The sequence below is a fragment of the Papaver somniferum genome, chromosome 3 (genome assembly GCF_003573695.1).
Source record: "Papaver somniferum cultivar HN1 chromosome 3, ASM357369v1, whole genome shotgun sequence".
In the NCBI taxonomy this organism is placed as follows: domain Eukaryota; kingdom Viridiplantae; phylum Streptophyta; class Magnoliopsida; order Ranunculales; family Papaveraceae; genus Papaver; species Papaver somniferum.
The window spans coordinates 34,647,981-34,656,243 of NC_039360.1; the positions used below are offsets into that span (position 1 = coordinate 34,647,981).

The 8,263-nt window shown below is 36.2% G+C and overlaps 1 long non-coding RNA gene across 1 annotated transcript; it reads left to right on the forward strand.

Moving 5' to 3' along the window:
- Positions 1-524: 524 nt before the first annotated feature.
- Positions 525-3,054, forward strand: LOC113361132. The gene is made up of 7 exons (XR_003364959.1): positions 525-707; positions 876-956; positions 1,061-1,135; positions 1,238-1,296; positions 1,384-1,456; positions 1,578-1,653; positions 1,800-3,054. It is a non-coding gene; the product is annotated as an uncharacterized LOC113361132 (long non-coding RNA).
- Positions 3,055-8,263: the final 5,209 nt, after the last annotated feature.

The window sequence follows — 8,263 nt, forward strand, 5'->3', positions numbered from 1 at the left end:
TCTACCGATTATGGTAGCTTTCAAAATTTGAATTTGTGGCAACTTATAATCGGTAGGTTTTGTAATATATTTAACTCCCGATTAACGCTGAATCCAAAACACGAACCAAGAAATACTGCACCTCGTATAATCGGACGTCTGGCAAATATTTTGGCCTCCGATTGCATTCGGAGGGTAACAATGTTATCATATCCTCCGAATATATAAGGGTAATTTCGCCATTACGAATTACGCGAGATAAGGGCTGGCTACATTTTCCCTTTGGGTGACCTTTTTTGTTTTATTGATGGCCCCTAAATTCTTTTGAGTGGCCCCTAAAAACGCCAGGTAAAAAAATATTCCAAACGAACTTTTTTTCCCCCACAAACGAGATAAATAAACAAACCCTAAACTTTTTAAGACCTCTCCCCGCTAAATCCCAGTCCACTTGAAAATAGTAAACAAACACTCCCTTAACAGTATTTTTTCTTTATATATACTCACCACTACCCTTTGCTTCTTCATTCACTGAATTCTGTCTCTGTGATAACTCCTCCACCCTGATAATTCCTCCTCCTCCATCTCTCTAGGGTTTAAGTGAATTTCCTGATTCAAGAAATAAGTCCAAACTCCAAACTGGTTTACGTGAATTTCCCATTTGTTTGAGCGACAACTCTCTCCTCTCTTGCTTGATTGAAGAAAAAGGATCCAAGAAAGCTGAACGTAAGGTATGATCAACTCTCTCTTCTCAACTCTCTGGGTTTCATCTTTAATGAATTTTATGTCCGAAAACTATTAAATCAAGAAATGGGACAATTTGTTAGATTAAAGTTCAGTTTTTTGGATTCTTGAAGGAATTTTGTTTATTGATGGATTGTGCAATGTTATGCAATTAGGGTGATTGAGAACCATGGAAGGGGATTGAAGAAGAAAGAAAACGTATCTGGGATTTGGGGATTCAAGAAAACACAATTAAGGTAAGGTTTAATGGAAAGGAAGGTTTTTTATGATTAAAGTTTAATTTTTTAATTCACGAATTGGGTTTTGTTTATTGATGGATTGTGAATTGTTATGTGATTAGAGTGATTGAAAACCATAGAAGGGTATTGCAGAAGAAAGAAAACGGGATTTGGGGATTCAAGAAAACTTAGTTAAGGTAAGGTTTAATGGAAAGGAACGATTTTTATGATTAAAGTTTAATTTTTTAATTCATGAATGGGGTTGTTTATTGATGGATTGTGAAATGTTATATGATTAGAGTGCTTGACAACCATTGAAGGCTATTGAAGAAGAAAGCGGGATTTAAGAAATCGTAATGTAAGTTGCCCTAACTCTCTCTTCTCTCTTTTTTTCTCTCTAATGGGTTTAAAGGGTTTCTAAGTCCTATTCTTTTATTCATTGCAGCAACTCCTTCTCTCTATCTTGCCGGTTTACTGAACAAGAAACTTGTTTGGGGTTTAAGAAAACTTCCGTTAATGTAAGTTACCCCGTACTCTCTTTTTTCCTCTCTATGGGTTAACCAAACCACAAAGGGGTTTCTTCTATAATGAAGTTTTCATGTTTTTTTGATTCATTAACGGAATTCGCTTTATTGATAGATTGTTCACTCCCTCACCCTCTCTCTATCTTGCCGGTTGGTTGAAGAAGACTTCTCTGTGGTTTGAAAAACAGGATGTAAGTGAAACCAACTCTCTGTCTTTCTCTCTCACTATGGGTCAGTAGTGATTTTTAGATTTAGAAAGTGCAGTGCAGTGAATGATTTTTTTTTTATTAAGTTAAAGTTTTCTCCACTGCTAGGACTCATACAAATTTTGGAACAGGATCTACAAAGATTGGAACAGAATCTATCGCGTGTAGAAGCACTCATAAAAAGAAGTGAATTACAAACTAGGTATGAGACCGACAAAAAGGAGCTCCAGGATGCTAGAGATGAATTGTTAGAAGCACAGACGAAGACCCGCGATAGATTAGATTCTACTCAAAATTGGTCTCTAGGAATTTTTGTTTTTCTTGTCACGTTCAATGGTTTATTTTATGCACACTTACCAACAGCGGGGCATATGAATTGGTTCGAGTTTTTGATGATTACGGAACACAAGATAGACACCGTTGAGGAAGAAGGAGAGGCTTTGGACGAAAAATTTGAACTATTGAAAGAGACCTTTTTTGGATTGTCTGCAACAAGTGAAGAAAGAAATGCTGAACTCCTTGAGCTCGTGCACAATTCCGAAAAATACAAGGATAGGGTACAAGTGAAGAGAAGATAAAATACAGAGTCGCTGCTGGTGATAATTATGATCCGTTGAGATTAGCTCCCACTCTACACCACAAAGATTAGCTCCCACAGGGTAAGCCCTAGAATTTTGAGAGTGAGAGTTTGATTTTGACATACTGTCCCAGCCGAAGATTTCTTTTATTTATCGGCATAGTTGTCTTTCCGTTACGGGACCGCGTGCTCAAAAGCGAGGAGGGATCGCCTCATATCTACTTTAGTGGATTCCCAATGCATTTTACAGGGTAGGGGACGCTTGGTTTGAAACAAGGAAAGTTTGCGAGAAAAAGTACTTCGACTTGGTATAATCAGGGAAAGGTTAGGATGTGCATCAAAATCAGAGGTCAAAATATGATGGGTTGACAAGTGAAGAGAAGATCTCCGCAATTGAGTTGAGAAGGTTTAAAAGCATCCCACTAAAGAGCATCGCCTCAACAAAATATTCAAAGTTTGAAAGCATTCCACTGAATAACCTCGCCTCAATGCCATCTAGAACTTACTTGAACACTATGTATGCGTTTACTATAATGAGTGATGTTTTCATGTTCTGGGTCTCAATATGGGCACTATGCCAGGCTGCCCCAAAGTGATGGTTGGTTAAAGCACAATGCTCCTATGCTGTAGCTGTCCTTTACATTCTATTTTCTCTTGTGCTACATTTACATTCTATTTCTCTTGCATTTGCAAGTAGATATGTATCTGTTGTAACAATTTGTTTCCCTTGGATTTGAAAGTAGATGCAACTGGTTTAACACTATGTTTTCAGTACTACTTATGTTTTTTTTCTATTCAGAAATTTCCTTCTATTCATTATATTCAATCATTACAATTAGAACAGCAAGTTAACCTTTCAGCTGTACCTTAAGTGGGTTAATTTCATTCTTCAATTATTTCTCAGCCTGGGGTATGACTCAGATTTGGGATTTATAGGTTCAACTGCTCTTTTTCATTCTGTTGAAATTTATGGTGTGAGTAATGTGTTTGTTCAAATGTCACAGAGATCTAAAATTGTGTTGGCTAGATTAGTAGCTATTGAGATGGCTTGTCAGTTGATGGTTCAAATGTTTGAGATGTAGGGAGCAGCAATTCTTCTTTTGCATATGAAGTGTGAGTTGATTCTTGAGATTGCTGTTCATTCTCTTGGATTATTGACAGTCACTCACAGTCCTTTAGCGAGTTTTGACTGGGCATTTGAGTTTATTATAATTTTTCATCTTGGTTAACCACATTCCTAGACCTTGTGCATTTGATAGACAGGTATCTTCGCTAATGATACAACTCAGCCTTTTCGGCTGTACAACTCTTTGTTCTGTTATGTGTTACTAATGCTGAAATCTTTGATGCGAGAAAACGACTTCTGATACTCTTGTTGGTTAGAGTAGTTAAAATTGAACAGGAAAGAGATCTGTTGGGTATTTTGGGTGACAGCGTAGCATGGCAAAGGAGTAGTGGTGCTGATGTTTCCACAGTGGTTCAACATCACTTTTATTTTCTAAGAATAAGGTCCTTCTTGCTCTATCTTTTGCTCCTAAATGCAGTCTATGGAAGGTTTTTACTTCCTGAGGAAGTTGTGCAGAAAATTTTAAGTTCCATTTGGTTTATTTGCACACATTTTACTGGGCTCCATATCTTACTTCATTCTGAAACCAACTGCTGGAGGTATACAAATGCGATTCCACTACATATCCTCACTGGTGTTAAAAGTATCTGTCGGGAACTTTTACAGGAGGCTTATACATGGACCAGAATGTTTGTGAGAAGATTGCGAACTCAGGTCTTAATCCTTGTAATTCAAATTCTACATGTGTTCTTGTGGATTGAGTACTTGAGGTGGAAATTCAAATTGTTTTCAACTGGTTGGTGGAGTAACAGGTTCTGTGCAGCTAGGATCCGTAATCAAATTGTTGCAAATTCTGTTGCCAAGCTCAATTGTGTACTGGTGGGAAGGCATCAGTTTGAAATTACTCCTGCAATGGTTGTTTATGGGAAAATTGTGTTGCCAAGCTCAATTGTGTACTGGATATATGATAGAGGTAAGCTGTTAGCTACTCATGGGTATTTTTCTTTTTCTGCTACTTATGAATGTTATGCTGATACTTGGGTCACTGTTCTTCTTGTACCCAATTGGATGGATATATCGTAATGCTTGTTTTTTTTCTTTCCGATTATCCACACATTTGCTTAATGTCTCCAATTCAGCTGGTGCCTTTCTAGAGTTTCATGACCTTTCTCTTGTGCCAAGACGGGACTGGTTTCAGTTAATATTTTCTGGGTTAGTGCTGAGATGAATGCAGTGAATTCCTGTGGTAGTTGTCCTAGGATGCTTCCCTATCCATTTTGCGACAATTGGTGGTGCTGCATTCATTGGCTATCTCCAGCTTGAGTTCTATGGAAGGAAGCAGGCAGCACAACTCTTACACACTGTGATGCACGCTATAGCTATGTCCAAGTCAGTGGTCTGTGCAAGTACGGTTCTGTGGTTAACAATGGACTGGACATCCGACGTGCTGGCTATTTTTAACCTTAAGGTTCTGGAGCAGTTGGATGCTCACAGGAGAAATGGCTGTTACCGCTTAAGCAACTTGCACCAAATTGTGATAGTCAGCTCAATGGTATACTTGTGTGCATTCGTAGTCAGGTTGAGACTTTTCGTGTGCAGGAAATAATATCAATTCGCACTGAAGTTGATCCTGTCATTGTAATAATATGCCTAATTGTGTAGTGAGGATTGTGGTGGTAATGAAGCTGCAGCATTCCATTGTGCACAGAGTCGAGACTAAAAATTTACTGCCAAGTAGAAATTAGTTGCCATGAGCATAACTCAACTTGCACCAAGATACTTCCTCAACATCGGGTATAAGTGAATTGCAGGAATGGATGTAAAACAGAACAATGTGTCCAAAAGCAATTCAGAGTGCAGTTAACAGCGGCTCACTCATATCCCTTTACAAGGTTTCCATAACTCTGCGAGTATAAATTCAAATTTTGTATTGGAAGCTGTACAGTTTGCACGCATCTTTTCTAACATCCAATCTAATTATACATTCGGCGTCATTGTGTTGCAGAAGAACGAAGACCTAAAGCTCTGATGTTGGATGACACTTACTGTTAGGCTTAACGGGCTTACCTAATACAAAAGCAACAGAAAGGTGATACGGAAAATTAATATTGCCCATTAAGTAACTGAGCCTTGCCTCATTTGTATTTTTTTTTTCTCCGCAGCTGTATCTGTGATCTGGGTTGCACTGATACGAATAAATTTTCAAAAAACTTGGATGCCGACATGTTATAATATTATTATAAATGTAATTTTGTAAAGATGCTAATAAATTATTGATAAATAGCAAATTTGTGTAAAAATAAACATCTATGCTAATAAAATAATATATATATATATATATATATATATATATATATATATATATATATATAAATTCAGGCATTTTTACTAGACATTTATATTAAAATAGTGTGCAACATTTGCATGTAATGTCACTGATGCGTCTGTCCTGGAGACGAACGCGATCTGGCGCGAATACGTGACCATTTTAAGCGCACTCGTGCTGCCCGGCTTGTGATATTGTCTGCTTTTTCATTTATAATTGGCCCTTTTCTTACATCAAGTAGGTAAACACCTCGTCAGAAATACCCTGGTCTTTCTTAATTATATTGTCATAAATAAAAGGAAGCAATTCTATCAGTATGAACAGCTACTCGGATACCTGTCTTCGTAGACCCCATTGTCTCGGAGATCTTACAAGAATGTGAAAGCATATTATAGAGCAAAAGTCTTCTCATTTGTCTAAACAATAACTCATTGTTTTTGATCTGTATAACTTCCGCAAAAAATTTGTTTGCCCCATCATACATGCAAGGAAGATCGTACTCTGGAAGAATTATAACTGTTCGGGTACTCCAACACTGCGTTGCATGGTTAAAGATTGACAAGAAAAGTTGATTTGGTGTCACGAAATCACACAAGCATAATTCCCCATCTATTTCAGACAAGTGTAATTGATGAATACGCAACATTCCATTACTATATTCTCCACGAGGTTCTGTGGTGCTATACTTGTGTCCTCCAGGTTCCAGTGTGTTAAATTCTTCAGTCTCAATATTGAACGACATAATAAAATCCGAAAATGGAGGACGAATCACATCGTTGAACCAAGAGAAATGGCTTCGATCAATCATCCAGTATAAGGCCCCTTTCACGATAACAGGAGGTTTGTATCTACACGGTGGATAAGAAAATCTTCATACGTCTATACGTTGTTTAGTTTTTAAACTAAATATGCTGAAGTTACAATAATATTCAAAATACGTGGTATAATACAACAATTCATGACTCTTTGTAATTGGATTGAAGTATAAACCGCATACATGCTTATGTATATCTTTCATAGTTAATTGTTCCCCTGTTATAGGATTCCACGTGTAGAAAGTTTGAGGACAGTTAATAAAGCTGGTAAACATAAGAAACCCATCATAGGAACTCAAAAGAAAGTTTGGATAAGTAGTGGATTCAGATCGCGATCTCGTGAATTTTTCCTCAATCCTCCCAAACTCTTTGTCCATATAATATAGCTTTGTAAATTCGCAATCAGATTCTGAAGAAAGCTGAACAACTATTACTGAAGTAGATCGTTGACGTTGCATGTGACCAAAAGATGTAGTAGTGGTTAAAACTTGTAACGGTCTCGACACACTGACACTTAAAAATACACTTGGGTGGAGGTCTACTGAGTATATCTAGGATGATATCATAAGGGATATCAACAAGATCATTATATGGAGGATCATCAACTTTCGGGGAATTAATCTTAGGTGTTATAATCGGGAGATGGGCAGGGAATTGAGGGTCATGACGATGAAAAGTTTTACTATTACCTGTTATATGCAGTAAATCAAGTAGTAGCTTACTCCCCCAATTTATGGGATTAATCCATGCCATCCGCGGAAAAGTATCGATGGTTTCTTCTTCTATTTTTTTTCTTTTATCTGTAGTCAATACAGAAAATAAACAAGATGAGCAAACCAGATCCTATCTTATTAGATAGCAAATAAATTAAATCGAATCAGTCAAAAAATACACGTATATACTACGTACGACTTCACAAATAAAACTACTGTCAAGCTGCTTTTAGTTTCCTCACAGTTTAACCCTTGCAACTATTCGCCAGCTATTTATATAAGAAGCCTATTATTGAGGCTTCACATTCCAATAGAGGGACTTTACATGAATACCTAGTGACTAAAAAGTTGGTTATGGGATGTCCTGAAGATATAGTAAATGTCTAAATTATCCTTTTATCGATTAAACTTAAATAATAAAAATTAAAAAACTCGATTCTCTGATTCGAATCAACAACCAGAAATCAATCATAATTAAGAACAACTCAAAAGCAATCATTATCAACAACCTTCCATCAATTAAACCAAAAAAATTCAAAAAGAAAAATTCCTAATTCTCTAATTCTAATCAACAATAACCCAATATCAATTGATTTCAAACAAGTTCAAAATGTGTTGGATGTTTTCAAACAAATTCGAAAAAAATCGATTTTAGTACCAATTACAGCTATATCAAAAACCAAATTCCCTGTTGTTTAATATTTTTACGGTTAGAAAGGGAAGAACTCCCAACCGTAATTAAGTTAAAAAATATTATATACGATTGGATTTGACTTTGATATAACCTAACCGTAAATAATTCTGGAATTTCCTCTTCGTGTTTTTTTTTTTTTTTGCAACTTGTTTACGGTTGGGTTTGATTTACTTTTAACTAAACGTAAAAATCAATACAGTCACCGAAATACTAAACTAAGCACGAGATATAATTAGTCACTGAAAATTTATGACCAAGAAGATTTGTTGAGATATTTTAGGAACAATAAATCACATCTTAGTTTTATTAAACTAAACACTTCTTAGTTGTTTAGTTAAAAATGTTATCTTTAATTACTAAACTAAACACGTCTAAGTTAAAAATGTTAACCATATAAAAATATT